This window comes from Heterocephalus glaber, unplaced genomic scaffold, assembly GCF_053883595.1.
Source record: "Heterocephalus glaber isolate CG9 unplaced genomic scaffold, H.glaber_assembly_v1.0 deba00001461, whole genome shotgun sequence".
Taxonomy (NCBI): Eukaryota; Metazoa; Chordata; class Mammalia; order Rodentia; family Bathyergidae; genus Heterocephalus; species Heterocephalus glaber.
In genome coordinates, this window is record NW_028258308.1 from 30,711,970 (window position 1) to 30,735,196 (window position 23,227).

General features: G+C 44.7%; 1 long non-coding RNA gene and 1 pseudogene across 1 annotated transcript; one reads left to right on the plus strand and one right to left on the minus strand.

Annotated features, from left to right (window-relative positions):
- Positions 1 to 10,690: 10,690 nt before the first annotated feature.
- LOC101720179 (uncharacterized) lies at positions 10,691 to 22,121 on the minus strand. Its single transcript, XR_015453473.1, has 3 exons — positions 21,907 to 22,121; positions 21,477 to 21,669; positions 10,691 to 10,947 (listed from the first exon to the last, which is right to left on the minus strand). It is a non-coding gene; the product is annotated as an uncharacterized LOC101720179 (long non-coding RNA).
- LOC147826777 (regulator of nonsense transcripts 2 pseudogene) lies at positions 13,717 to 16,427 on the plus strand (annotated as a pseudogene).
- Positions 22,122 to 23,227: the final 1,106 nt, after the last annotated feature.

The window sequence follows — 23,227 nt, forward strand, 5'->3', positions numbered from 1 at the left end:
AGTAAACAGGGAGCTCGCGGCTCGCGGCCGGGCCCATTCATAAAACAGACCTAGAGGAAGAGCAAGGAGGCCTCCGACCCTCCCGCGAGCGTTGGCGCCGGGACCTTGTGAATGGAGCGGGCCCCAGACCACTCCCGCGCGCTCCCTGCGCACCGCTGCGCGGCTTTTGACGTCAAGAACGGCCTGCAGAGAAGCCGGCTTGCGGAGGCCAGGGTTCGGGTGTGAGGTTTCATTCCTTTTCGTCCCCCACCCCGGGCAGTCTCAGGGGTCTCTGGCCAGCACCGTGGCATCGCTGCCCGCCTGGCAGGGCCTGGCGCTTCCTAGCCCCCGACTTACGGTGCGCTTCCGGCCCGGCCAGTCGTTTTTTTAAAGTGCGATTTGTCAGACGTTACTCTATGCATTAGTGTGATCGATTTCCACCTTTAAGCCATTAAATCAGCTTTATAGCTTCCCGAGGAACGTGGGCACACCCCAACTTAGAAGATGAAAGATAGCCCTCCCGCCCGAAGGCCCGAATTGGAGTGAAGTGTGGGGTTTGTAGCTTTACAACCTGGAGGGTGGCATCAATTGCCGTAGTGTCGCTCCTACGGAGGCGAACTGGGCGGCACTCCGGTTCACGTTTCCTAAAAGATGTTTGTTTAACCCTGGTGGGGGTGGGGATGGGGAGCGATGTTTTTCCGCTCTTGGGGACGTCTTCACCTCCTCTTGCACACATGTGAATTGCCTTCTCAGGAAATAACAGGGTCCACATTTGGTGTGCAGCCAGACCCTGAATACTACGCGCAAAGAGCGAAAGGATTTAGTAAGCTCTGGAGCCCGTTCAGGTTTCTTTGCATCTCTTTCCAGGTCGCCTAGCATTCTCCTCCCCCGCCCCGTTATGGTTATGCATTTAATTTCCCAGAGGCCGCTCTTGGCAGGGGGTTCGTGTGCGCACGCGATGTGGCCTTTACTGAAGCCAAAAATCATTCGCCCGACATCTTGCCAAGTCTAGTTAGTGAAAATTAATCGCGGAGCGAGGGAAGCACAGGACTCGCTGGCGGCCTCCGTGGCGGCGGGGTCGGATATTCCGTTTCAGGTCGCGCGTGGAAGGCCGAGAGAGGCCACGAGAGCCGCCAAGCCCGCCGGGTCTCTCCCGCCCCAGCGCGGCCCTGCCCTGGCTCCTTCCTCTCCGCCTTTGTTCCAGGAGGAGAGGCTCTGAGCAGCGCTCACCTCCAGCCGCGGGGCCGCCCGTCCGCTCCCCAGTGGGGGTTTGGCGGGGGCTCCACTTCCGAGGCCTTCTACATAAGCTCCCCTCCCAGGGCCCCGGCACTCAGCCAGGTCCGGTCGTCTGTGCTGGGCGCCGCTTGTCCGTGGGGATTCTTTTTGCCTGCGGTCTCAAAATATATCAGTAAGGCATGCAATGGTCCTGTTTTTATTTATAAAATTTAACATGTTCATTATGGGGTTTTTGTATTAATTTTTTAAAGCATTGCAGTAAGATACTTATTGTGATTGTTGACCTTTCGGCGCGCCCCACCCCCTTAAATTCTTCGCCCAGGCTGCTGCTCATCCAGCTCCAGGTCCTAGAAGGGGCCAAGACTGCGGCTGGCTGCGCTGCAGGTGGCCGGAGCTCGGCCGCGGGCCTTGCGGGGGGGAGGGGGGGACAGCAAAGCAAAGCGCACTGCGCCCGCTCGCTAGGGGAGGACAGAGGGGCCTGGGCCCGGGTTTTTCTGCGGAGGTGGCTGGGAGGCTCCGGCTCTGCCTAAAGCCTCGCTGCACTAGCACGCCGAGAATGCGCCCTGTCCGAGGAGTCCTCCTTGCCTCGACGGTCCCAGGCCGCCGATTCGCTCTCTCTGGGCCCCTGCTCCAGGGCTGTCTCTGCTGAAGAAAAGACCGATTTCTTTACAAAGATGACAGGAGATTTTTAAAGGAGCCTCTCAGTTGGAGGCAGGTCTGGGCCAATTTCACTGGAGTCGCAGGGGCTGGAGAGGCGTCCCCGGGCAGCGCTGACCACGCCGAGCCTTTGTGTCCCTGAGCTGAGGGGCGCCCTCACCGGCCCTGCCGGGGCCCGCGCTCACCTGCCCGGTAAATATCAGTGGAATCCGAGGGGAGGAAGATGATGCCCACAGAACAAAGAATTACCTTCTGCACCTGAGAGTAATCCGTGGTGGCGAAGCCCATAAATCCCGAAGGCGAGTCACACGGAAGGGGGTGTGGACGGGCGCGCGGGCGCGCGCGTGTGTGTGTGTGTGTGTGTGTGTGTGTGTGTGTGTGTCCGCGTGTGCGTGCCCGCGCCAGCGTGCCTTCTCCCTAGCGAGAGGAGCAACTTCGGGCTTAAGGCTTTTAAACCTAGGACCGCTTTGGTTAGGAACGCGTTGTCCTGGTTTTTGAAAGAGACTTAGTAACAATCCCCTTCCCTCAACTCAGGAATTAGCCTTCAGTCGTGTGAATTTCAGCGAATGAGATTTAAATTGCCACATTGTATTTATCCTGGTTACTGATTAAGCACCCTAGATAATTTTAAATCGAAGTGCATGAGCCACTTGGTCCACAGTTAGATGAATATAATGAGACCTACCCAATTCTGCTATAGAGGTGACATAAAACTGGTCTCCAACTGGTCTGTCGGCTGGGGCTGGGAAACATAATCAGTTTACACTGGAACCGTGTGAATCAGCTCCTCAATAAGCAGATCTTGCAGAAAACAAAGGGATTTCTGCAGGAAGGTGCTGCTTGAATGTCATTTCAAAGTTACTTTAATTGAGGAAAGCGTATCTACAGGAACTAGGATGGTATTGCCCAAGGAGAGCTATTTTACTTATATTCACCTATAAACCTCAGGGTGAAAATACTTTTTAACAATCACTGTGGCGTGTAAACCCAACTTCTTGTTCCCCAGACAGTCCTTAGACTAACCTTATTAGTCACTGTCAGGCACCAGAAAAACCCATGCCCTTGTTTAAGAACATTTCTTTCCCATTAGGAAGTTGTATGATCTGGGAATTTGAAGCCCTGAGTTGAATCCCAAGGGGAGAACAATGGCTTCTATTCTGGTTTTGATGCCAACGTCTGACTCATTGCCCTGTCCCAATGTACCTGAATAAAACTTGCCTGAAAAAATCATTAATGAATTTGTATCAAAGTGGCAATGGAAAGAAAGGTCCTTTCTCCTTTCCTGAGCAAAAATGGAGCCTTGCTTGTTACTCTGAACTGGTCCAGGAATGATTTCTTCTTTGTCTGGACCTGGTAACAGGAATGTTCAAAAGAAGGGGGAGGCATCTCACGCTCAAAGCAGAGACTCCTGTGTCTCGGAGTGTATTCTTAGGCAGTATTTATAAATACAATTGAAAAATGTCTGTCCTCTGCTCATTGAGACAGGACTCCAAAGCAGGAAAGTCTTCAGTGTTTAGACTGCACATCCATAGAAAACCTCCAAAGCACAGCCTAAGGGTTTGTTTTTTGTTAAGTGCTGACTGTCACAAATTAGTTTAGCAGCCTCCATTTATCTTCTATGGGTGATACTGTATCACTTGTTAGTGCAGTGCTCTAACCTTGGTACTCTTCAGAAAAGCTTTGACACATTGTTTCCATCTACTACTCCATTCAGTCTGGTTTAGTGGCTTTGGTCAAGATACCCCCTTGACTGTAAATTTCTCCATCTATAAAAGGCCGGAGTTTGGGCAGGACAATTTCAGATCAGATGCATTTCCAACAAGGTATGATTCTGAGCAGCCGTGCTTTTACCAACCCCAAAGCCCAGCCTTTTTATCTCATCCTCCCCAAAGCCAACCACACTGAAATGCCATGCACAAAGGGCAATCTCCAGCTCCTCTCTGGCCTTTAGTATAATTTCATGGAAGGCAAAGTTCATGATTTTTATTTATTTGTTTACTCAAGAGCTAATGTCTCTAGCACTGTGATGAAATTTCTTCAGGGTTTCAAAGAAATTTTTTTTCAAAGAAATTTTTGGAATGAAATGCTTTTGTAAACAGGAGATAAAATATGGGCATTTTGGGGGGGGCATCACTCTAATTGTGCATAGTTTCTTATTCATTTAGTCATTCATTCAACAAATATGCAAAATTTAATGGAAGATGAAATTTGTCCCTAACACTGACTATACCCTCATAGAGTTTACAGTTTAGTGGATTTAACCAGGCTGTGAGTGCCAGTGTATGTTGTTACAGAGTGAAATCAAATAAGTATCATTAAAAGAACAAACAAGATGCCATGGAGATGCAGAAGGAGAAGGGATGGAACTGTGTTGTGGAAATAAGAAAATGGGAGAAAAATTCATCAATAAAGTGCATTTTATCCACTGAAATGTTATCCTTGAAATGTCCTGGACTTCTCTTACAGGCCCCCTTTTTTTTTGCTTAGACATTGTCTCACCTCTGACAGTCAGTCATTCTGCCCTTGAGTCTTATATTCTTTTCCTTTCATTTGTTAGCATCTCGCTTCCCCAGTGGGTTTGCCTGCTAAAAATAGATGAGCAATTGTCTGAAACTACAAGAGAGCCAGGAAGATGCAAAGGCTCTGTGGAAAATCTATGCCATGGACAGCGAGACAACCTAGATCCAAGATGACCGCGGTATGGGCCTGGCTCTAACTTTCCTCCTCATTTGAAGCCAGTCGCTTGTGCCATACCCTGATTTTACCATCTGTAAAACTAGGGAAAATAATGTATTGTTACTTATTTTTGTCAAGACAACAAAATATCTAAATCACTTCTACAAAGATCCTACCATGCGCTATTGTCCAAACCAAATACTGGAGTAGGTGATCAGGAAATATTTCCTTTAGCCTTGTGAAACTATTTAAATAAACATTCTTACAAAAGAAAACATAAAACCACATTTACATATGTTTTTACTAAAAACTTCTTTTATTGAAAACAATGAAATAACCTGAAACCAAGTCTATAAGAGAAAATCTGGGGCTTGGGGCTTTTTTTCCTCACTGGTGAAGCTATAAATGATACAAAGTTTAAAGAAGGTCTGTGGTGTGCTGCTGGCAGGCTCCACAGCCTACGGCATCACTGTCCATGCGATCTTCACAGTGATTCTGCAGAGGATCCTGGCCACGGTCCACAGAGCAGCCCAGTAAGCCCAGGAATGTGTACCCTGTCCAGCAGGTGTTTTGCCTGTGTCTCACTTGTGTGTCCTGGCCTCACTGAAGACTTGTTATATAAATTAGTTGGGTTTTTTTTTGGTACTGGGGATAGAACTCAGGACCTTGCGTTTGCGAGGCAGGCGCCAGAACCACTGAGCTAAATCCCGGGCCCTGAAGACTTGTTATATAGATGGCAGTTAATCTGCATTGTAACTACATCACACAGCTTGACTGGATACTGAGCAATGTAAGAAAGAAGAACCGAGCTTTCAGCTTGAGCTTTGGATAGCTGATGAGCAGGTCGTTCGTAGCTAATCAGTAGCTTTAGAAACCTCATAGTTCTTTATAAACTCTAAAGTCCTTACTTCTGCATTTTTAGGTACACAGAAGGAAGTGGCCACCTACCCGCAATTTCTGAATGATAATGTCCAACTTTAACGAACTATCCTAGAAAAAAAAATTAGACAGCCTTTATGATAGTCAGCTTTGCATCACTGTGACAGAATATGTGAAAATAATAACCTAAAAGACTGCAGGTTTATTTTGGCTCACGGTTTCAGAAGTTTCCATCTGCAGGAGGCTGGCTCTATTGCTTCTAGGCCTGTGATAAGGCAGAAACCTGATGGAAGAAGGGCGTGGCAGAGGGGAGCTACTCACTTCATGGCAGTCAGGAAGCACAGAGGGTGAGACAGCCAGAGAAGACAGGGTGGGAGACAAGATGTGGCTCCCAACAGCATGCTCTCTTCAACTGGGCCCTGTGTCCTGTTTCCTCTCTTCTCAACAATGCCATCAAATTAGAACCTTTCACTGGATTCATCCGTTGATGAAGTTAGAATCTTCCTGATCCAATCACCTTCTAAAAGCTCATCAGCTGGCAACCACCCCCCCACCCCACCCCCAGCACATGGCCTTTGGGGGACATTTTCTATTCAAATCATTATAGCCTTTAATGCTATATGAGACTTATCAACTCATTTCTGTTGAAATAATGTTTTTCTGAAGTCATGGCATGAGCAGCCTCTCAGCTCAGTGAGATAGATAAACAACCCTAGAAAGGATAAAAAAGGGAAAGCAGAGATAAGGAGGCAGCAAAGGACCTTCCTGGTGGGCTGCAATTGGTAGATGAACCACAGCCCCACCTGCTTAGGAAGGCCCTGCCCCATGGCCAGGCTGCCAGGATTACCTGCACCTTGGCACTGCTCCTCTGAGGGTTTGCTTCTTTTCTGTAGGATCTAGTCTTCTATCTAATCCAGATGTTTTACTTATGCATTCTCCAGAATAGATATAGAAAAGAATAAAGTAAAATGATATGTATTCCTTTATAGTAAAAATTAGGTTCTAGACATTTTCAGTTTGAGTTAGCATAAGGATGCACAGGGGTTTACACACTGAGGGAAACACCTAGGGTCCCTTTATGCAGTGGGTAATTGCATCCTGCTCTTTATCTCATTTATTAGAGGTAAACTAATTAACACCCAGCCAGCTCTATTTTTAATCTGATTCATTTCTGTCTTTTCTTTTAGACTCACAATGTTGTATGCCCTCTCTGTAGCACATTCCCTAACCTCTCCACTAAGTAACTGGGTAACAATATCTGCCTTCTCTTCTAGATCTGTATGCCCCCTTGAGTCTGAACTGTATCTTCTCTAGGCCTGCATTAGTTTGGTGCCTTGAAAATGGACATAGGCTGTACAGCCAGACATACGTGAGTTTTGATACCAGCCTGGTCATTTAGCAGTGGAGGAACTCTGGATCAGTTCTAACCTTCCATTTCCCCATTTTTCTACTGAGAATGTTACTAACAATACCTAGATTAATGTGTTATTCAATAAACCTTATTCCCTTTCTCCTGAGTAATGCTTTTTAAAGCTAAGAGATGTCATTGAGGAGCCATTTCTGATTCATCCATTATTCTCTCCATGAAGGTGCAGTTGGAAAAATTCCAAATCCATTGGAACGCACAGGTGGGTTTTGTGTCATCAGACCAGGCTGCTCTGTTGGCCTAGCTGTTAGCTCAGCTGTTTCCCTGGGTGTTTTCCCATTGGTCAACAGTAAAAGCTTCTGTATTCTTTATGCTGCTTCCCACCATGCTGGGCTACCCCATCCTCCAGTCCCCTTGATTTGTCACCATGCCACCCACATTTTATTGTGGTGGTTGTTGTTGAGACAGGGTCTTGCTGTGTAATTCAGGCTGGCCTTGAACTCACAACAATCTTCCTGCCTCAACCTCCCAAGTGCTGGGATTATAATTATGTGCCACCATGCCTAGTTTCTGCCACCCACATGTATCTCGGCACAAATCTCACTGTCTCAATGAAACCTATGGCCACTCCAGTGGGCCCTCCTTTCCTATTTTGATTTTTCTCTAGCCCTTACTGCCTTTTACATTGATTTCTTAGCATTTCTTGCACAGTGATGGCCTTTTCCCTAACACTGTGTAAGAAATACCCTTGATGCAATGATGGCCTCCACTGCATCAACAAGAAGTCTGTCAGACCAAGTTAAGGTGCTCAAGTCACATGGTTGATTGAATCAGTTAAAAATCACCAGTGTTTTCAAGGGGAAGGATATGAGGTAGGCTCACCCACACAGGTCAGGGTGCAAGGGGAGGACCACTGCCTGATGGTCAGTTTCTCACTGTCCATCTGAACAGTGTACTCAGCCAGTCCAGCTTTTCCTACTCATGGGCTACTTGTGCCACAAGCACGGAGGTTTGAACAAGCAGGGCTGCAGAAAAACTGCCTAGAGCCGAAGCAGTCTTCTCTGTCAGGGAGGTATGCCTGGCCAAATAGCACCTTGCTAAGTAGCCATGGGTTTTCTCTCTGTTTCTAGGCAAAGCATATGTGGGGCCAGGTAAGGCCATAACAGTGTCACTAACAGAGGCTGATTTAGGGATACCACAGCTGTCTTACTAGAAATGGCACACTTGATACTTTATAACCCAGCCCTTCCACTTTTTTGGTCCATAAGCAACATTTTCATCCTTTTCAAAAAAGTACACAAAACATAAAATAAAAGGGATCATTTTAACCATATTTAATACAATTTGATAGTACTAATTCATTCTTGATGTTGTATAACCATCACTACTATCCATTTCCAGAACGTTTTCATTGGATCAAACAGAATGTGTGATGAATTAAACAATAACTCTTCATTTTTCCTGGCCTTGAGCCCTGGCAACCTGTTCTTTCTGTCTCTATTAATGTGCCTTCTCTAGGTACCTGGTATAAGTGGAATTGTACAATCATTGTTCTTTTGTGTCTGGCTTACTTCACTCACCAGAATGCCTCCAAAGTTCACTTATGTTGTAGCATGTATCAGAATTTCATTCCTTTTAAGGCTGACTAGTATTCCATTATACATATATATTACTTTATTAATTTACTTATTTGATGAGCATTTTAGTTGCTTCTACCTTTTGGCTATCATGAACAATGCTTCTATGAGCACTGGCTTACAATTACTGGATCATTTGATTAATTCTATGTTTAACTTTTTTGAGAAACCACCTCTTTTATCTTTTTAAAATCTATGTTCCATACTCATGCATTTATTTAGTTTTTGTGATTAGCTTTAGTTTTTCTTATATTTTACAGTAGAATTAGATGTCCTTAAAATATTGCGGCCAATTCATTTACAATCCTAGTGATATTCTCTGCCTAGCAACACGGGAGGCTCTTTTCTTGTGTGTTGACAAAACTACAAGCCTGAGGATAGAGCTTCACATAGACTTCTTGGAACAGGTGTCTGTCAACTTACTATTACTAAAATGTCAAGAATTCTACCCTTTGCCCCTAACCACCCTCCTGGGGTCTCTGCCCCATTTGTGTTTTTGACATTCTTTCAAATGCTGTGTCACTGCTGCTGGCCACCATTTCCAGCTTCTCTTCCATGGCTTCGATCCTTGCTGCTTGGGTACCCAGCACCCTGGCTCAGTCTCTGGAGACACCAATCTGACACTCAACCTCTGACTACTGCCCTGGCTGGCCAGCTGTGCTAGAGCTCCCTCCATGCCCTCAACAGGCCAAGACCTTCTTACACTTGCTGATCCTGCTTTGACTGGCAGGCTTAATACTCTCGTGTGCTTTGTTGAAACTTTTGACCAAACTAGCTGCTTCTACTCAGCTGAGATGCCTGAAGACAGCCACACTGAAATGTGAGTGTGTGTCCATAGCCATTCAGCAAAACCAAAGCTAGAGGGTCACTTCCTGGCCCAAGGCACACACATCACATACATAGACATTTTTTCCTTTTCCTAAGGCATATTTTTCACATTTGTAATGAAGTGTGGTTAGAACATATTCTCTCCTAGAATATGAGGTCAGACAGAGATATTTTTCCTCTTCTGTTTTATACATGTGAATAAAGATGGAATAAACAAAGCATGCCATTATCTATTTTACATATATATCAGTATAGGCGAGTCTAGAGCAGAAATTGTTCTTTGTGTTTGAAGACTGAGTGTAACTTCACGGCCGATGGTTAAGGTGAGAGATTTAGGATTAAACTGTCCCTTTAACACTACCTTCATAGTCTTTGGATTGGGTAAAACACAGAAATAGGTTCTAAAAATGATCAAGATTTTTCACTTGGGATTTATCAAGTCTGAAGGATACCAAACTTCAGAATGCTAAAAGCAAAAATTTTTTCTTACTTAGGAGAGTTCTTGTTCCTGTTCCAGTGCCTTCTTTACTATTGACTGACAAATCAAGGAGAATGTTGGAGATGGGCTTCAACCTTCCCTACTAGGCAGCTCTGACCTAGCACTTTCTCCCTGAACAAAATTCCCCAAGATTTCCTTGTATTGAAAAAGATATACTGTGTAAAATTTATTTCTTCTTTTTCTCTTTTGGTGCTGGGGAGTGAACCCAAGGCTTGGTACATGCTGAGCATGGACTGCTCCACTGAGCTACACCCCCAGTTACTTTTCTTTTTGAAACACTCATTTCCAGCCTGCCCTTCTATCCCTGGGTTCATTGCTGTAATGCCTCTCATTTCCTCCCCTCTCTATGCAGTTCAAAGGGGCTTTCTTCTTCACTCTTTCTGTGGGTGTTAACTTGTTCACTCATGACAGGATGTACTCAAATTGAATACTTGCAAAATTCAGGGGCCAATTTTTTTTTCCACTTCCAGTCTGTGTTTCTCCCTTGTCAAAGATCTTTGGTCCAGCATCACTGTGGAAGGTCCTCAGCAATCCCTGGGTTATGATAACTTGATCTGGGAGCACCCCAGTGTGGACATGGTACATTTCACTGTGATACTGCAGTCACCCAGGTTAGGACACAGGAAGAGGTTCCTGGTGTCCCACCAGCCCAGTGCCTTCAAGGTCAGCTAGTCCTGCAGACATGAAAGGTCAGTGTCCATTTAACCCACTGCCTTCTGTCTTCTTCCTTCAGGTCTTATTTTGGGAGGAGTCTGAGGGTAGTTATTGTCAGGAGAATTAAAATAGAAAAAGAATTGACAGGCATATACCACAAGCTGAGATTTATAACAAGGATAATATTAGTGAAGGGGTTTGGGGGATATCTGTAATACCCCAATCTCCCTACTTATCTCTTGAGTGGAATTCTACTCTGAATTTAACTCCATGTTACTCTGAACAGTGTCTGGAAAATAACACTTGGAAAATAGCAAAGTGGAAATTTGTATTAGTGTGCTTAGGTTATCATTACAAACTACCACTGACTGAGTGGCTTAAACAATAGGAATTTGTTTTCACTCAGCTCTGGAAGCCAGAAGTCCAAGATCAAGATGGCAGCAGGATTGGTGTCTTCTGAGAACTCCCTTCTTGGCTGGTAAGTCATCTTCTTCTCCCTGTGTCTGAATGTGGTCTTCTCTCTGTGTGTCTGTGACCTGATAAGAATATTAGTCATATTGGATTAAGCCCCACCCTAATGATGTCATTTTGACTTAATTACCTCTTTGAAGACCCTGTGTTAGTTACTTTTCTCATTGTTGAGACAAAATACCCAACACCTAAAGTTAAAGGGCAGGGGTTTATTTGGCTTACAGTTTGTAGAGGTTTTGGTCTGTAATTGGCTGGCTGTAAGGCAGGAGTGACAAATAGGCATTGCAGAGGAGAAACAACATGGCACCCACACAGTATCAAAGGCAACGAGAAGGTTTAACAGCACATTCTTGCCCCTTTAATCTTACTCAGGCTACTTAGGGTGGGCAGCATTCCCACTCTTAACCCTTGAGCCTGGCATTGCATCATGAATCAATTCCAGCTTCACACACTCTAGATCAAGCCTATAACCACATGAGACTTCGGGGAGACATCTAGACCCAAATCATAACAGACCCTGTCTCCAAATATATCACCTTCTGAGTTACTGGAGTTAGGACTTCCACATATGAATCTTTTAAAAATAATTGTTTAAAAATTTATTACAGTAAAAGACATACTGCCTAATAGCAATCCCTCTCAAAATACTCTCTTTCTTTTCAAACACACTTGTCCCATCATTTCTGCTACTCTCTGAAGAAATTTTGAAAGTCCTCCTTCATAAGGGTCTTTACAAAGTGTGATAAAAGATAAAGTGAGTGCTGCTTTTGAATATCATCCAATGGAAAGGCCACATATGTATCCTAAGGAGATATAACTGTTATTATTTCCCCAGAAAGAAGCCTGAATTCCTCAGTACTGTTTTTCCTTCTACTCTCTTCTATTGTCTACCAGGAGGTGGACACAGCCTGAGTTCTTGAGGCAGCCAAAGCTGGCTTTGGACCCCAGCTCTGCTCTTTCTAGTGATGTGTCCTTAGATCAGTTGCTTAATGCCTGTGAGCTCTAATTTCCTTTGCAGTGAAGTATGGACAATTATGCCACCTGAGGGTAAGCCCAAAGATCCCATGAGATGGCCTGAAAGAGCCTGGCATGGTTTCTGTTGTGGTACCCAGTTTTCCTAGCTGGACTCTGGCCTCAGGAATGTGCAGTCATCTCTCTGGAGTCCCCAAGGACACACCATCCAGAGATAAGACAATGCACTTACTTCTGCTTGTGCTCACCTCATGACACCTCTGACTCTCCAGATAAGATCATGGTCTCCTTGTCCCTTCATCTCTTCCAGGTTTCCACAAGAATAGCTGAGGTGGCTTCACAGCAGCTCTTTCCCTAGCTGATCTCTATGCTTGGAGCCTCCACCTTTCAACCTACCCTAAGATGAGTGGAGGTTTGGTGAAGATGTTAGAGTGGTTGCAAACTGAAACAGGAATGCTCTAGCCTTGGATTGGGGCCCAGGCCACTGCCATTTGCGCTGGTTGTCAGATTCCAGGGATCAGCAGTTTCCCAGGGTGGGGAGATGACCTATTCCTTTGTCTAGTTTGAAGCAATTGCTGAGAGCAGTTGAGGAGACCCCGGTAGAAGGGGAGAGCACCAGGTCATTTGGGAGAGCTGCCCTCTCCTCGCTGTAGTAAGCAGTGTATGTGGGATGTCCCTGAAGAGGGGAAAGACTTCCTTAAACTGGAGGAGTATTGCAGAGCCTCTGGATCCAGTGCCTGCCAAGGCCACCCCCACATCTCTCCATGGATCACCTGCCCCACTAATATGGGGCTCCCCTTGTGCTTGGGGGCTCTAGTGGCAGGGGAATAGGGAGGTAGTGGAGATGAGGTCAGCCATGCAAAGGACAGCTGGCATCACACTTAGTCTTGGCCTTGCGTGAGAGCAAATAGGTCCATTAATGGCCAGAGTCTGTCCTGTCTCCCTGGTTTGTCTTTCCCACTGTTGGTTCCCTTCTCTCCAGAAAGTGCCAAAAGGGAAAGAGTGACAGAAAAGCAAGTCTGCTTTGCATAGCAGGGACCGCTAAGTTAGAGTTTTTTTTGGCTACTGTGCACTCGGAAGTACCTTCTTTCTTCCCAGTATAATAGGAAATAAACAGGTTATATAAGCATTGCTCAGTCCTTAGCCTAAGTGCTTGAGGCTTTGGTGAGGGGCTGGGGAAGGGAATGTTGGATTGGACATGGGCTCTCCAGTCTCCTCCACACTATCTGTGGAGATGCTAAGCCCCCCTGGCCCTCGGCCAAGCCTGGCCATGTCCCTGGAACCCTGACCCACAAGCTGATAGGCTCTGTGGTTGGTTTAGTAGCCTCACACTGAGTCTTTCTGGGGCCCAGGCTGATTTTCACTACCATTTCCTAGTTTCTACTCCCAGTGCCTCCCAGACCTGGGTTCTTGCTGCCTAAATCTCATTTCCTTGGCTTGGTCTCTTGGTCAGGATATTCTTGAGGTGGGTTGCGGGGGAGGGACACTAGATGCCACACAGTGGACTCACACTTCCTGGGTGGGAGGGGGTTGCTCCATCTCATTGGACCCTCAGGTCCTCAGCCTCAATCGTGACCCATCATGTCAGCTGGAGGCATGCTGAAGCTGGCCACAGTCTACTTACCACTAGGATTTGCATTTCTTGGCCTCCTGCCCTCCACTCCCACCCAGTGGCAAACTAACCCAGACCAAGTTAATCCCTGCAGACCACCACCCTGTGACTATGCAGTCTGGCTGAGGCCTGGGAGAGGGTCCGCATGGGGAAGCTAATGTGTCAGTGGACTGCAGGCTGACCATGGCCTCTCCTAGAGCCATCTTCAACTCTCTTGCCTTTTTCTTTGACCATCTCCCTGGTAGTCTATCTTCCTGTCTCACAGTCTCCAGGTCTAGGATTTTACTTCTAGTCACCTAGAATATTGTACCAGCCTCTGGGCCAGTGCCTTTCTCCTCAGTCACCCAATTTTGATTCTGTCTCCCTGGTATAAATGTTTCATGGCCCTCTCTGGCCTACCACATTCATAGGTCTACAGTGTGACCTCTACCCCACTTCCTAACATCTCCTATCTCCTGTCGGGAATTACTGTTTGTTCCATTCCCTGGAGCTGTATGTCTTCTTGGACGTGTATTTTCTTTCCTGAATACTATGGCTCACACCATTCTCTCTGTCCCATATGCCCTTCTCCAGATCTCTTGAGTAGTTCAGAAAGTCTTGCCAAACTTGGCACACACGCACGGATTTGCCCTTTGTGTTACTCCCAGCCTACTCCTGGTACAGATTTATGCAAGTCCCAGCTCTGTTTCATTGCCCCACACCTCAGTGATGCAAACCCAGAACCAAAACCCATCTCAAGAGAGACTTCAGACTGCACTTTTGAATCAATTGGAAATTTGAAACAAAACTTCTTTTTCATGTCTTATCTGATCCTTTTACTTTCTATTTAAAGAGACTCATTGACCTTTCTTACAGCCACGACGCTGCTTGCCAGGCTTACAATACATTCATGTCTATAAATTCAAAGTACACTGGTTATCTGTTCCACGACATAGCCAACTTCTGTTTTCTTAATATTCTGGCCAAACTTTAATTTTTTTTTAAAATTCCTTTAGCATTATATCTGTTCTCTTGAATCACTTTTTCATCTTCTTTTACTGATAAATTTAACAAATATCACTGAGCATGATGGTGCATGCCTGTAATCCCAGCACTAGGAAGATGGAGGCAGGAAGATCACCATGAATTTGAGGACAGCCTGGGCTACATAGTAAGTTCAAGGAAAACCTGAAGTGCAGAGTAAGACCCTGTTTCAAAAAAAAAAAAATCCAGGCATTGCTGTTATACAAGGCACTACTATTTACAATGGGCTATAGTAGTGAACAAAACTGATACAAATATAGATAGAAACAAAAATTTCCGACCTCATGGAACTTGAGTCATCTATGGATAGACAGAAATAGTAACACAAAAAAGTGATATGCATAATTAAAAACTTATAATATGTCAGATGTTGGTAAGTTATTGAGAAAAATAAACAGAGAGAGGGCTAGGAACCATGGGAAGATGTTTAAAATTAAAAATAGGAAGGTCTTATAAACTTGACCTAAGCATGTTGAATATGCACAATTCTGAGATTTGTTTGTATTTGTTTGTTACGGGATCAAACCCAGGGACTTCACACTGAGCTACATCCCCAACCTATTTTGAGGGTCACCTGATGCCAGCTGAGTGTAAAAAGTCAGCAAGTATGGAAGAAAAAGAAACTTTCCTAAACAACAAGGAGAAAGACTACAGTGAAAAGTGGCCAGTAAGCAGCAAGGAAAAAAACCACAAGACAGTCTCAAGATCACTGCCAAGAAAGAGGTCAGTAAGGTCCCTGAGGGCAAAAAGAAGAAACTGGAAGGAAGATAAGAGGAAAAAGGAAAATAAGGAGGGCAAGAAAAAAGAAGAGGTAAAGGCTGAGGGCGAATTAAAGGAAGAAGGAAGAAAGAAAGAAGCAAAGAGGAAGGAAAAGAAGAGGAAGAAGAACAGCAACAAGAACAAGAGGAGGAGGAGGAGGAAGAGGAGAAACACGGAGAAGAAGAATCCCTTTAGCTTCATCAGGAAGCATAGGAATGACATCAGTTAAGAAGGGAGCTTCATAACAAAACCAAAATGCTCCAGACAATCGACCAGAGGAAAATTTCTTTAGCCACCTGGACTTGAATTTGAAGAAAAATACTGCTTTTGTCAAGAAACTAAAAACTATGACAGAACAACAGAGAGACTCCTTGTCCCATGATTTTAGTGGCCTAAATTTAAGCAGATACATTGCCATGGAGTTAGAGGGTGGAAATGAAGCTGAAGTTCTTACAAAGAAACTTCTTGATGAACAGGAACAAGAAGATGAAGAAGCCAATACTGGATCTCTTCTCAAGCTCGCAGTAGATACTTTTCCTCCAGCAGCTTCTCAGCTGCATCAACTGAGATCTGATAGACAAGGCAGCAATGGATTTCTGCATGGACTTGGACACAAAAGCAAATAGGAAGAAGTTAGTACAAGTTCTCTTCCTAGTTCCTAGACAAAGGTTGGATTTGCTACCATTTTAAGCAAGATTAGTTGCTACATTGCATCCCTGCATGTCTGATGTAGCAGAGGATCTTTGTTCCATGCTGAGGGGTGGATTTCAGATTTCATATACAAAAAAGAATAAGATCGATATTGAAACAAAGAACAAAACTGTTTATTGGAGAACTAAGTTTAAGATGTTTATGCTACATTGTTTGAAGATGCTTCTGTCACACTTTTCTCATCATCACAGTGAAATGGCATGTATTCTATTGGAGACATGTGGGCCATTTCTTTTTAGATCTCCAGAATTGCACCTGAGGACCAGTGTACTTTTGGAGCAAATGATGAGAAAGAAACAAGCAATGCTTCTTAATGCAAGATATGTCACAGTGGTGGAAAATGTTTATTACTACGGGGACCCACCTTTAGCTGAAAAGACAATGAAAAAGAAACGTATTCCTCCAGGAATATATTCAGAAACTTTGGATAAGGATCTGTCTAAGGTACTACTAAAAAGATTTTGAAGCATGTGCAAGTTGCCCTGGCAGGACCAAGAAGTGAAAACTTATGTTATTTGTTGTATGACAAACATCTGGAATGTGAAATACAATAGTATTCACTGTGTGCTCTTCCTTTTAGCAGGACTATTGCTCTAGTAAGAGGATGTTGGGATCCATGTTGTAGATAGACTTTCAGAACATTTGATTGGAAATGGAGGTTAATCAACCTCAATTTAATCAGAGGCGTATCACAGTGCTAAGTTGTTAGAGAAACTTTATCATTACCAAATGGTGGAATCAGCTGTTATTTTCAGAACTCTTATTCTTTTCTTTTTTTTCATTAGGTGCTAACCCCGATGGCTCTCCTAGTTCACTGGACCCTCCTGAGTATCTTTTCAGAATTAGACTAGTATGCACATTTTTGTATACCCATGGCCAGTACTTTGACAGAGATTCCAGTCAATGAAAACTTGAATGCTTCCTTGTATATTTTCAGGGTTATGTTTGGTTGAAGAAAATTTTGGAGGTTTGGACAAAAGACCATCCATTTCCTATTGATATGGAGTACATGATCAGTGATACACATCAACTGCTAAGACCAAAGGCCAAACTCTGTAATTCTTTGGATGAATCCATCAGGTAGGTACCTGACTTGGAAGGAGAATACTTAGTAAAACTAGGCCTAATAGATGACAATTAAGAGAATCTATGAAGGAGAGAATGTTGAAGAAGAAGAGGAGGGGGAGGAGGAAGAGAAGAAGCGAAAGAAGAAGAGCTGAAACAAAAGAACAGTCTGGAAATGAAAGTGATGTAAATGAGCCAAAAGAGGAGTTCTGATAATGACAGTGATGAAGGAGAAGAGGAGGAGGAGGAGAATACAGATTACCTTACGGATTCCAATAAGGAGAATGAAATGGATGAAGAGAATACTGAGATAATGATTAATGGAGGTAGACTAAAGCTCCATTAATTAGAAGAAGAAGATTTCATTCAAGTTCTGGATAAAATGAAGCTTGAAAATCTTCAGCAATGAAGTGGCGAATCTGTGATGTTGCTATTCCTTTGCATCGCAAAAGCTGGCTGAGGAAAGGGCCTCCATTTGGTGGTAGGGAAGGAGAAGCAGGGTCTGCAGAAACCATGCCGTTTATCATGCTACCAAGAAAAGGAAATAAATATCAGTTGAAGATCCTTAATGTGCTCATGTTATTCCAACTTGCTGCAAATTATTGGAACCAGCAACAGGCAGAACAAGAAGAAAGGATGAGAATGAAAAAGCTCACACTAGATAGCAATGAATGACAGCAATAAGAAGATTATCAAGAAATGCTGCAGTCTCTTGCCCAGTGCCCAGCTCCAGCAAACACCAATCTTAAGGGGTGGCCTTGTGACCAACATCCAAAGGGAGAGCCTAATGCAGATCTAATCATTTAGACTGGTGGGAGGAGAGGTTGATTCAGCAGCCTTGTCATTTCCTTAGGTCCCTTAGGTATCTGAGCCCTTCAGCAGTTGAATGAGAGCAGTGGACACATCTCAGCATGTTGGTCTAGAGAGCTGTGACTCTAAACCTCAGACAGGCTGGGCGATGAGGCAGAAACACCAGCCTCTGCCAACACTGGAACAAACCGAGGCTTCTGACAAGAAAAGGTCTTTTGTAATGGAAATCACATGAGGGTTAATCTGAGAATGGCAGTCAAGAAATGAGATGGGGGGTGAGGGATTTAGCTCAGTGGTTTCGCCATCTGCTGCACAAGCGTAAGGACCTGAGTTTGATCCCCAGTACGCGCGCGCACACACACACACACACACACACACAAAAGAAATGAGATGATTCACGTGACTACAGAGCAGTTACAGCAAGAAGAACGCTGATGAGAAGACTGAGTCAGAGAAGAACTGGTTGTGATGGTAATGGTATGGCAGAAATGAACTTTTTAAAAATTAAGTTTATTGGTACATTTTAGGTATACATTATGATCACATTCATCAATGGGAATTTGTACCTGTACATGATATATCTTGGTTCTTATTTTTTCCCATTCTCCTTCCTTCCCTTCAACCCCTCCATCCCTCCCTATTTACATAAGCTTTGTTTCTGTTTTTTCCTTCTTTTTTCATTTTTTGTCTCTTCCACTGCCACTCCCCCAAACATCCCCTTCCCCTTTAAACATTTTCTTCATATTTCACAATATCTATTATACATTTTGGACCTCATTCAGTTTCTCACATCAGAGAAACAATTCCATATTTACACATGTGTGTCCTATTTAATTCACTTAAGAGTGTGGCCTCAAGGTGCATTCTTTTAGCTTTAAATGTCTCTAATATATCTTTCTTTATGGCTCAGTAGTACTCCATTTTATGTATTTAAAAAAACCCCACGTATTCTATTTTTTTTTAAAGCTTTATTGATGTATAATTGACACACAAAGGCTGCACATATTGCAAATGTCTGTTATTTGCTTAGTTTGGTTGTTTTGGGGTTTTTTTGGTACTGGGGATCGAACTTGGGACCTTGCAGCTGGAAGGCAGGTGGCAGAATCACTGAGCTAAATCCCTGGCCCCTTAACCCCACATATTCTTTATCCATTCACCAGTTGATGGCATTTGGGCTATTTCCAAGATTTAGCTATTATATACTGTGCTTCTATAAACATGGGTGTGCATATATTGCTGTGGTATCTTGCTTTTCGTTCTGTTGGAAAGATACTCAGAAAGGAAATAGCTGGGTCAAATGGGGCCTCTAATCCTAGTTTTTTGAGGAATCTCCACACTGATTTCCACAGTGGTTGCACCAATCTACACTCCCATCAACAGTGGAGAAGGGTAGCAGAAATGAACTTGAGTTTTAAACTTGATTTGAGTGAACATCCCATGTTGGAAGAAGATATATTTGGGGGCTCCAGGTCTACAGTAAGAAAATATAGAGCAGTAAAACCTTCTAGTAAAAATTTACAGCCAGGACAACAAAATGATGAAAGATACCCAAATACCAGAGAATCCACTAGGAAGGCTTTTGTTTAGGAATTTGTTTCAAGAGGAACAAGGAATGAGGGAGAAAAATCTGTTTTATCCATCAGTCAGTGATAGAAATTTGCCAATAAGAATGAAAGAAAAATGTGAAGATTGTTAGGATACAGAGAGCAGTTAGTCAAGTGGCTTATAAAAGCCTGATACCAGCCTAAGATCAGGGATATAGCTGAGCCCATTGTAAGTATCACCAGCATGTCACAGAAAAAGGACAAGAAGTAGATCAGAATGTTTTGTTGACCTTCATGGGCTTACAGCCTCTGCCTCTAAACAAAACACAGGAACAAGCAAAGCTTTTGTTTTTGCCTTTGCTGTTGTTTTGTTTTGCCCCTCCCCCCACTGAATAGAAATGAGAGTTCTTAGTCTGTTTTTGACAATCTGTTAATTTATTAGGATAGTTGTCTTTCGTTTGCTTTCCAATAAGCATAGTAAATTTAGTTAAAGGCACATCTGTAGGCTACAACTTGATTACATCTTTTTTTCCAGCTATTTTGCATTTTTCTTTTACCATGTTTCAATTTCTGCATGTAGATTTAAATAAAAAACAAAATTTGTAAAGTTGTAACATTTCACATGGAAATGCCGACCAGTCTTCACCAGCTTCAGAAATCTGACCTTTGCTGAAGCTGTAATAAAACATTGTAATTTAAAAAGCAAAACAAAACAAAAAAACTCCAGGTGAGTTGAAACCAGTGTCAGGAGAGATTCAGTGAGGGTCAGAATAACCCGAAACCAGCGCGGATTTGCTCCAAGGTGGACAATCACTTGGCTGTCCTGGGGGCAGAGGTCACCATGGAGAATAACTGGGGACACCGAGGGGCAAAAACCCATAGACAGCATGTGATGTGACTTCTTACCTGCGTGTCTCAGACAGGAAGGACTCAGAGTGTGGAGCTGGTTACTGAGGGAATGCAGGGAGGAGCTGGAGGGATGAAGTGGGCAGGCTGCAGTGAGGTGCCCAGGCCTCTGGGCCTCACACCAGGCCCGACGAGGGGCCTAGCAACCAGCGCTGCTGAACAAGGTGCTTCCTGAGGGGTGCAGAATCTCCTGAGCACAGTCCCCAGGGCTCGGGATGTGGGGCTCACATCCAGCTAGGAGGGCCTGTGCTATGATAAAAGTGTGTCTCCTAAGCCTGATGAATGGAGCTTCTCTCAAAAGCTAGCTTTTCTCTGTCTTTTGTATTTCATCTCTGGAGTCAAAGGAAGAAAACAGGCCCAGGAACAACGGAGTGGGGGAGAAAGCACTGTGAGCCGTGTTTTCCTTTGGCTCTGCTGTGTTGCATAACCAGCCTTCTCTCTGACACTCCTCAGCAGAGGCCTGTGTGTTCGTGTGTGTGTTCAAGGGCCCACCGGCCGTGTCCCAGGCTCATCCACTCTGTGCTGCAGATGGAGGGCTCCCAGCTGCCTGGCTGGGACACTGGCTGCCTGTAATGGCCTTACTGAATAGAAGGAGGGCTTTCCAGCCCCTACCCACAAGCAGATCTGGCCACTGACATAGAAGATCCCAAAGTGGTTTTGCAAAGAAAGTAAAAAATGGTATTATCCGTTGGGACCCTTTGTGCCTCCTAGTGGATCAGGTGCTGCTCTGGGCAGGAAAGGTGTAGCAGTGAGCAAACCACAGGAGAAACCCGTGCTGGAGTGGCCCCGGGTCTGGCTGGTCTAGTGGATGAAGGGCAATGCTAGCGGGATGGGTGAGAGTTCTCCGTGGCATCATCCTGTGTCCTGTGGGTGCCCCTCTCTCCTCCCACCTTGTCTCCCTGTGTTGCCTTAGTCTGCTTCCTGGTCCTTCTCACTGTGGAAGGCCGGCTGGACTCCAGGGAAGGCCAAGAGCAGAAGAGGCCCGTGGGCCTCCTCCACCTGTGCAACGCACACACCCTCTGGGAGGAATGGGTTTCCCTAAAGCCCAGCTTCAGGAAGAGCTTTCAAGGGGAGACCAAGGCTTCCTGGGCGAGATGGAGATAAAAGTGACTCAGGAAGGCAAAGCCCGAGTTTGCTCAGGGAAAACCTCTGCTCAACTCGAGCTTAGATTGGGCCCAAATGGGAGACTTACATTTGTGGACAATCACAAATGGCTGGGGACTTGGGAAGGAGTTCGTTCTCAAGTCTGCATCATCCTCTGTGAACAGTTCAAGGTCAAGTGGGGAGTCTTCAGGGGATGACCGGGGGGAAGCCACGGAGTAATTGGCCCTGTCAGGCTCTCTATCCTCTTCTACTTAGTGATATTCCATTGCCTAGCTAAGGCCCTGTGGCAGAGAACACAGAACAGACATCTCAGGCTGTGAAGTATGTCGGGCATTGTGCCCACCCAGCACTCTTGTAAGCCACAGCACCATGGTATTTGTAGAGGAAATCTTAGTCCCTTTGGGTTTGTCAGTCAAGGGGGCTGCAGCAGTGGACCCAATCCCCAGGCTGGAGGAGATGTGAGGACAGCTGGAGCAGATTTGTATCAAGGGGACCATCAATGTTATTCTTCTACTCACATCCCAAATGGCCCCTGGTTTCTGTCCTTCCAAGGTAGGTAGTTCATTTCTCCCTGTGGTTGTACAGGTATCACTGGCTAGAGTTGTTTTCTGTTGCTGGCAACCTTAAAACCCCAAGTAACTGAGGCTTGTCCCTGGGCCTGATCCCACCCAGGGAGAAATTGGTATAGGACCAGCAAGGTCACAGTGTCCTCAGAGCCATGCTTTCCCTAGTGATTGTGAAGAGAGCAGAGCCACTCATCTTCCTTGTGATGTCATAGAATAGCTGCCCTCTCCCCAGCCTTCTGCTGTGTGGGCATTGTTGCCATTAAGAAAGATCCCTCATGTTTTGGACCGTAGTTTATAGAATCTTGTCTTTACCTTGCTTGTCTCTTGGATGGAAGGGAGGGAAGTGCCTGGCATCCAGCCCAACCTCCCAGCTGTAAGTCCTGACCCATCTTTTTCTAGGTTATCTGTCATTCTCCTTGCTCTTCTTTTCTAGACCAGCCCACGTAAGAGCCCTAGAGCTAGGTCAGAGCTGGGAGATAAGGAGAGTTTCAGGGCAAGAAGAAAGAACCAGATCTCAAAGTCAGACAAACTGAGTGGCTGCAGCTCTGCCATATGCAAGGATGGGGTCAGTGTTTGCTTGCTCTCACATCTCCTGGGAGCTCTCAGTGGCTCTGGAGTGGACCTGATCCAGGAGGGCAGGCTGCTGGGAGTCCTCCCTTGCCTTGCTGCATTTTATTTCCCCAGCATCCTCCACCATCCTGTAGCTCTCTGGTTGCTACATTCACTGGTTTTGGAATTACTGTTCCGGAGGCAGTAAGTGCTGCCCTTCAGTGTACGCAAGTCCTGTCAGGACACCCACCAACCATGGATATTCAAAGGTGATCCAAGTTCAATGGGAAAATAGAATAAATGAATTCTGAGATCCCTTTGATTTGGGGTTTCACTGTTCTATATTTATTTCTTGCTTTTCAGCTTCAAAAATATTTTTATTATGAATTGTTTTGATCATACTGAAAAGTACAAAAATAATACAACAAATAACAAATGTGCATGTAACTAAACCAGATATAAATAAACCCTGGGAAGATCTGCATTTTAGTTACATATTATTGAGGTAGAATTTACATATAATAAACAGTTTTAAAGCATACAGTGGTAAGTTTTGACAAATTTGTACACCTGTGGAGACAGCAGACAGACGAAATATAGGACTTTCTCATGCGTCTTTTCCAGCCAATCCCTCCTCCAGAGGCAACTGCTGTCCTAATTTCCCTCACCATAGATTAGTTTTGTCTGTTCTAGAACTTCATATAAATAGAATCAGACAGACTGA